Here is an 8,327-nt window from a genome sequence, read left to right as displayed (position 1 = left end):
CGTATGCGCAAAAAAATCGTATATACGCGTCTGACTACCCTGCGTCGGAGCGCATGAAATTCGTCTGCGCAGTTAACGTAACGTATATGGATGCAAATGACTCACTTCTTGTATTACAACCATGATGTAATGCAATCAGAGTGCGCACACCGCCTGACAGACATTTTATTCTCTGGCGACGGCCCTCAAGCCTAGTCGATCCACATTCCTTCACACTTCAAGATGGCGAATCTAACATATCCCACAGAGTTAAAAAAGCTTGGGCTTAGGTGAGATGAGCTGAGAGAGATATCCTTTAAAAAGCTAAAAGCCATTTTGCAAGCTAAAGAAAAAGAGCCAAATGATGTGAGAGATTCTTTAGATAAGGTTTTAAAAAAGATCCTCCGACAAGACAACATTACGGACTCGTCCAAATCTGACGGAAGGTGTAAGGATCCCAACGAATTTTATCAAGTTACTGGTGCTCTTTCGAATCAGACCGATTCCCCAAGTAAAGAAAAAAGCAGTAATCCGACCTTTGTCGCAGAGAAAACCAATGCTTATCACTCAGAACAAAATAAGCTGTTGATTTGCTAAACGAGGTCTGCAAGCTGCCGGGAGAAAATTTAACTTGGAGCGGTGGGCATCTTTGCAGAGACGAGACACGTCTAACCGCAGAGGAGCTTTGCAACACCATTGATAAAGTCACTCTAGCATTTTTTGATGAAGTGGGGCAAGCAGCTGGCTCTGTAACTGCTAAGCAAAAACGAGGGGAAGAGATGAACGCAATGATAGAATGCCTTGAGAAGATAGTAGCGAATCGAGAAGTTACAACTTCGGTGTTCGCAGATGATATCCTCTCGGATGCTGGCTAAAAGAAATGGAAACGTCACAAAACGTTTTTGCTCTCATCTTTCAAATTTTCATGCGAACGTATAGGTTGTGTTCAAATTTCGTCGGATTCAAATGTCAGTCGAAAATGAACAGAAACTATGAATAGAAGAGTAAACTCCTCGAGAACCCTTCCGTTTTCCTTGGTACTTAACGCTTATCGCCTCGCGGTGAAGCCATCAACCAGCGTGCATTGACAAACCACAACAGCAGTCTTCGGTGCTATCCTTGGCAACGTTCCAAATTTGATCAAATAAGGGCAAACCAGAATCAAAATACAGACAATCAGGTTTGGCAAAGCTGGATGAGATTGTGTTACGAAAGGCGATATAAATTGTCTTCAGTGTGCCTCTTTTGTTTTTAAGGATACTTTCCCTACCTCAGAAAATGACTGCGGAGATACGTCTCTCAAAACCTTAATATAGGTATATCCTCTATTCTTTTAAGTGTATTATGAAACTCTGTACGCTTTTTATTAAACGTGGAGCATGACTAATTCGTTCTTAGCAGGCGAAGGGCTTCTTCTTTTACGAATCCCGTCTTTACGCCAAGTGAATGACACGAAAAAAAGTTCGTTTTTTAGAAAGTCTCTGTCTCTTTGTTATACGTTTAATATATAACTCGCGTCTAGAAATGAATTTTCTGAATTTGTTATTATTCACACAGCCATAGGTTGTGAATGTAACTGCTACCATTTGTATTTCGATTCCTTCTGAATCTCGTCAGTCAGCTCCTAAGAGCGAATTCGTCACGGAAGAATAAAAGGAGTTGCGCAGGCCCGTAAACATTTTTTAACTTTCGAAGGAGCGGCAATAGAGAGTGAATCCTCATAACATTCCACTGATATTCAAACTACCACTCTGCCACTTAGGCAGCCACCAAAGATGTTCACCCGACCTCGACAGGATGCAAATGGCTCACTTTTTGTATTACAACCATGATGCAACGCAATCAGAGTGCGCACCACGCCTGACAGACATTTTATTCTTTGGCGACGGCCCTCAAGCCTAGTCGATCCACATTCCTTCACACTTCAAGATGGCGGGGCTAACATATCCCACAAAGTTAACAAAGCTTGGGCTTAGGCGAGAAGAGCTGAGAGAGGTATCCGAAGAAAAGGTAAAAGTCATTTTGCTAAAAGCTGAAAAGAAAGAGCTAAAGGATGTGAAAGGGTCTTTAGAAGAGGTTTTAAAAAAGATCCTCCGACAAGACAACATTACGGACTCGTCCAAATCTGACGGAAGGTGTAAGGATCCCAACGAATTTTATCAAGTTACTGGTGCTCTTTCGAATCAGACCGATTCCCCAAGTAAAGAAAAAAGCAGGAATCCGACCTTTGTCGCAGAAAAAAGCGAGGCTTATCACTCACAACAAACTGAGCTGTTTGAATTGCTAAACGAGGTCTGCAAGCTGCCGGGAGATTTAACTTGGAGAGATGGGCTTCTTTACAGAAACAATACACCTCTAACCGCAGTGGAACTTTGCAACACCATTGATGAAGTCACTCTAGCATTTTTGGATGAAGAGGGGCCAAAAAAAGACTCTATAACTGTTAAAACACGTCGAGGGGAAGAGATGAACAAAATGATAGAATGCCTTGAGAAGATAGTAGCGAATCGAGGAGTTACAACTTCGGTGTTCGCAGATGATATCCTCTCGGATGCTGGCCACAAGAAATGGAAAAATCACTTGAATATACATGCCTCCTTCACAGCGCTTTGGGTCGCAATGGAAGAGGTTAAAAGAAAATAAAGTTACGCTTGAACTGACGTCCGTAACTGCCGCATCATTACGAATCATTTACTTAGTTGATGTGATGATATATGTCACAAGAACCTAAGAAGGTGAAGCAAGACGTGTACATACAACAGCGTTAAATGTCTGGTTTAACTAACTTTACCTTAATTAAATATTAAATAACTGCAATCGCTTAAAAATAAGAGCCTGCTTTCAGTGTTTATTTTTTCTACGGCGTTGTTTTAAGAATCATGGAAGAATTGGAATATTAATGTAACGTGCGGTTTTTCTCGTTTCTCGTTGGCCCTAAACGTAGTGCTCCGATTTGCTCATTCATACAATACAGTATTTACTGTATTGCTGTATCAAATTGTTTGATCAACAAAATGCCCCTGAACTGAGCTGAAGTGATCATTTAACAACGGTTCGTTAACAAGTCATATCTGAGCTTAGAGACCAATTAAATTTGTAAATTTGTATTAGGGGCATGGCGATTTCTAGAAGGAAATTCTGGATGCCAAATGGAGGCGATTTCGATTTGTTCACGTCACTTTCCTTGAGAGGACTTAGGATGCAAAAATAGTTCCACATTTATGTTAATTTAATGTTTTAAATAGACGACTTTGTAAATATTTCGACTTAACCCCAATCTTAATGTATGCATGCACTGTGATTAATTACGGCTGTGCTGTCAAATAAACAAAGGCAGATACTATTTTCAGTTTCAAAACTTAACTCTTTCCTATCAGGCCTTTGCCAGATCGTGCAAAATTGCACGATGACGTAAACCTCTTCGGAAATGCTCGTATTACGTCCGATCGCTCTAAAATTCCGACTGTGGCGAGTAAACATTCTAAGCCAATCACATAGCAAATTTTAGCTCCGAACTATCAAAATTGACCTTCGGAGCCCTTTCCGGAAATCATTTTCGTACGACTTCAATCTGCGATAATGGCGTCTGGTGCGAAGCGCCAGAGATACAGCGTAGCTGAGGCTTTAGACATCATTTTTGACGATGGAAGTGAGCATGGTGGTATGTCTAGTGGTGAGGAATCTGAAATAGACAGAAAACTGGAAAATCCTAGCGAAGAATCGAGGTAAGTAATCTATAAACATTCTTGCGATATTTAAATGCGTGACGCACGTGATGTTGAAACAGCGTAAAATTAAATTTACTTTTACTTTTCTCGCTCGAATCCTTGTTTTTTGCCTTGAGATAGACCTGTAGATGTATATTTGTGAATGTAAAGCAATATATATTGTGATCAAACATGACTTTGGAGCGACAGAGTAAATAATCTTCAATGGAATTTGACAACGCAACGACCTAAATTATCAGCCGATGACAGATCGATCGCATGACGCAGTGCGCGTCCGAACTAAATCAAAACAAATCCTTTATTTCAAAACGATAGTTGTATATAGATCGACCTGTATATTATCTTGTATGTTTTGTATGTTTTTTAGATGTGGTTCTACTTGTTACACGCTAAAAATTCTCAAAAAAAAACAAATTATGCTCGAGAATGAGTGGAATGATATAAAATGACAGTTTCCGGTTTCACTTCTGAATTGTTTACTCTTGAAAATACTGGTGGTGCATTGCAAGTGAAAGGCTTTTGATATATGTTGCGCTTTATGTATTTTGAGGTTGATTATCTCATTTGTCCCTGTTTCAAGGCAAAATTTCAGAAGTCAAACAAAGAAATATAGTTCCAATGGTTGCACTGTAGACTTCAAGAGGGATTAGTAAATTTGGGCTTGGGGTGATGATAAGATAAGGTCAGACTAATTAGTCCGTATGTCAATCTTCAAACAAAGAACAATAGTTCCAATAGTTGCACTGTACACTTCAAGAGGGATTAGTAAATTTGGGCATTTCACTTCTGAATTGTTTACTCTTGAAAATACTGGTGTTGCATTGCACGTGAAAGGCTTTTGATATATGTTGCACTTTATGTATTTTGAGGTTGATTATCTCATTTTTCCCTGTTTCAAGGCAAAATTTCAGAAGTCAAACAAAGAAATATAGTTCCAATGATTGCACTGTAGACTTCAAGAGGGATTAGTAAATTTGGGCTTGGGGTCATGATGAGGTCAGACTAATTAGTCAGTGTGTCAATCAGTGTTGACAAGATATGTGTAACACGTCTCAGATTTGTTATCTTTCAACCAATTTTTTATGGAAATGTTGCTCATATAACAAGGAACCTTTTTGGTTAATTTTTGCCTCAGTACTTCATATCATTTGGGTAACACTTAATTCACAGTTCAAGTTTTGATGATATTGTATGCTAATTAAAGTTAGTTTGAAAGCATTCAATGAGGTTGTTTCCTTTTTCTTGGAGAGGAAACATGCATTTCAGGAAAGCTTATTTACTGCTGTTTCAATTGAGCTATAGCTTACTTCTCTTGTGTAAATACTTGGTGAGGAATAAATTTTTCAATAATCTGGGTCAATTTTTATGGTTTTGGGGTACAGTTTGTAAAAAAATTCTAATTAATTCTGTATTTGTTCTTTTTCAGCCAGAGTCTCTGGATAATCTTGCCCTTAATTTAAGGAATATTTTATCTTAGAAATGTTTCCTTGTAACTCCAATCCATTCAGGCCCAGGCTGTTTCAAAGTCAAAAGTTGTACAATAATTTATGCAAATTGTATGCCATTTTCTTAGCAGGATTTAAAATCCATGGATTTTTGGAGGCAAATTATATTTTTTCTGAAAAGCTAATTTTGTCCTCTTTCAAATGACATATAGCACTAATCACTAGTGTAAATACTGTTGACAAAAAAAATAAAAGAAAAAAGGTTGCCATCATTTGTCTTTTTTTTTAGGGTTATAGGAAAGAGTTAATTATTATAACAGTCTCGCGCTCTTTCTTCTCTCGCTTCTCACCTGTACCCAACAATCTTTCATTGTGGTTTTTAGGTGGTTCAATTAGTGACTGATTTTGTTTTATTTTCTCGTGTATGACACGCGTGTGGCGATGATAACATTATGGAGACCGCTGTTTTGAGAACAACTCGGTAGTCTGACTGCACAAGCACAAATCGGTATCACTACGCACGGTTCAGTCCGGTTGTTTTACAAAAATCAAATCACTATAATTAGAGATAAGAGCATCACTCACTAACACAGAACTCCACGTGATTGAAGAGAACGGAGTGAGGCATTTCTCATAGGGACAATGAAGCTAACATGATTGAGCTAGACAAGATATGCGCATGGACGCTATCAAGCATGGCGCATTGACAAACCACAAACCTGAATTAGATAAGACCTTCTATTTTATTGTAATAGTTTTCGCACTCTTTCTTCTCCCTTTCTCCCCTGTACCGTTACACCTTACTGCGGTTTTTATGAGGTTCATTTAGTGACTTTTTTTTTTTTTCTTGTATATGACGCGTGTGGCGACGACCAAACCGGGTGTCCTTTCAGGCGTAAGTCATAGTTAGAGAGCTATGCTCCACAAAGCATGTAAAGTTTACTACCTCCACCAAAAATGCATACATGCAAATGAACTACTACCCAGGGTTTTGAGACTGACAAGAGTAACTCAATTGTGAGAAGATGTCTCACATTAAGGTCACGAGGATGAAGGAAAAGATTATCAGATAGTTTATTGATTGATAACCAAATTCGTCTTGTCAGCATCTTTGGAAATATATAGAGAACAGTATGGAGAATATGCATAATGCTGTTCGGGTGTAAACGGTTCATTTTCTGAATATGGAGACCGCTGTTTCGAAAACAGCTCGGTAGTCTGACTGCACTGCTTAAATTGTCGTATGAAGTAAACTGGTTAGTATCTGGATATCTTTCATTTCTCAGGAGCTGATGTTATGCAAGATGCATTAGCCGCCTGCTGATTGGTTGAGAGAGATTATACGACGGTCTCATGACCTGTAAAACGATAGACAAGTTTTTTCCGCGAATGTCACGGTCTGTCAATTTTTTCCTGTTTCATTTGATTATGCGAATATTTAAACGCACTTGAGTATTGAAAAACATATAAAAACGAAAAATGATAGCAATGTCATGACTCATTTTCCCGGGAAAGTCCCTGTTCAATGATTTCCTTTTTTTCTGAGGATGTCAGGCAATGGAAAAATGCTGTGAGATCGCTAGTCTCCTATAGTATTCCAACGCTTGATATTATAAAACGATTCCATCAAATGATTCCATTAAATAATTCCATCAAATGGAAAGTAGTATAAGGAGTTGGCGTTTGAACAAGATCACTTTTTTAAAAGTGATCTGTTACAGCCAACTTCAATACTACCATCATCTTACTGAAAAACCGCGAAATACTTGTTGGCAAGGAAAAGCTTTTTGCTCTCATCTTTCAACTTTTCATGCGAACGTAAAAGTTGTGTTCGAATTTCGTCGGATACAAACGTCAATCGAAAATAAACAGAAACTATGAATAGAACAGAAAGCTGCTCGAGAACCCTATCGTTTTTCCTTGGTACTTAACGCTTATCGCCTCGCGATGACGCCATCAATCAGGATGCATTGAAAAACTCGGTGCTATCCAATCCTCCAAATTTAGTAAAATTTGCCAAAAAAATTTAAATATGGCAAAGCTGGATGAGACTGTGTTACAAAAAACAAAATAAATTTTCTTCTGTGTACGTCTGTTCTTTTAAAGGATACTTTCTCTCCCTCAGAAAATGACTCTGGAGATATGTTTCCCAAAATCTCAATATAGGTATATCCTCGGTTCTTTAAGCGTATTTTGAAACTTAACGTTTTTCATTAAAACGTGGAGCGTGGCGAATTCACTCTTAACAGGCGAGAAGAGCTGAGACAGTTATCGGGAGAAAAGCTGAAAGCCATTTTGCAAGCTAGACGCAAAGGGCCAGAGGAAGTGAAAATATCTTTAGAGATGGTTTTATGTAATATCTCCCGACAAGACAACATTACGGACCCGTCCAGATCTGAGAGAAGGTGTGAAAATGCAAACGCATTTTATCTAGATTCTGGTGCTCTTCCGAATCAGATCAATTCACCAATGAGAGAACAAAGCAGGAATCAGTCCTTTAGTGAAGACAGAAGTGACACATATCACTTAGCACAAGATAAGCTGTTTGGTTGCTTACAAGGAACCTTAAGCTGGGAGATGAATTAACCCAAGTTGGAGCGGTGGGATTCTTCACAGAAACAAGACACCTTTAACGGCACAGGAGCTATGCAACACCATTGATATAAAGTCACTCTGGCATTTTTAGGTGAAGTGGTGCAAATGGGCTGATTCTGTGTCTGCTAAGCAAGATCGAGGGAAAGAGCTGAACGAAATGGTAGAATGCGTTGAGGAGATAGGACTCGAGGAGCGAACCGAAGAGTTAGAATTTCGCTGTTGGAGGATGATATCCTCTCAGATGCTGGCTACATAGACTGGAAAGAACACTTGAATATACATGCCTCCTTTACAACGCTTTGGGTCGTCATGAAAGAAGTTAAAAGATAAAGTTACACTTGAACTAAGGTCCATAGCTGCCGAAAGCGGCCATCTTACAAAATATTTACCTAGTTGACATGATAATATGTCACACGAACCTAGGAAGGTAAAGCAAGACGTGTACATACAACAGCGTAAAAATTAACTTCTTTATGTCTGGTTTAACCAACTTTACTTTAAATATGAAAGAGCCTGATTTCAGTGGTTCTTTTTTCTACGGCGTTGTTTTCAGAATCATGGAAGAAAAATTTATTTAACT

At 38.7% G+C, this 8,327-nt stretch overlaps 1 long non-coding RNA gene across 1 annotated transcript; it reads left to right on the top strand.

Annotated features, from left to right (window-relative positions):
- Positions 1-3,362: 3,362 nt before the first annotated feature.
- On the top strand, positions 3,363-5,424 carry LOC136280621 (uncharacterized). Its single transcript, XR_010717417.1, has 2 exons — positions 3,363-4,703; positions 5,134-5,424. It is a non-coding gene; the product is annotated as an uncharacterized lncRNA (long non-coding RNA).
- The last annotated feature ends 2,903 nt before the right edge of the window (positions 5,425-8,327 follow it).

The sequence above is a fragment of the Pocillopora verrucosa genome, chromosome 4 (genome assembly GCF_036669915.1).
Source record: "Pocillopora verrucosa isolate sample1 chromosome 4, ASM3666991v2, whole genome shotgun sequence".
NCBI classification, from domain to species: Eukaryota; Metazoa; Cnidaria; class Anthozoa; order Scleractinia; family Pocilloporidae; genus Pocillopora; species Pocillopora verrucosa.
This window is presented reverse-complemented; position numbering and strand designations above follow the sequence as displayed.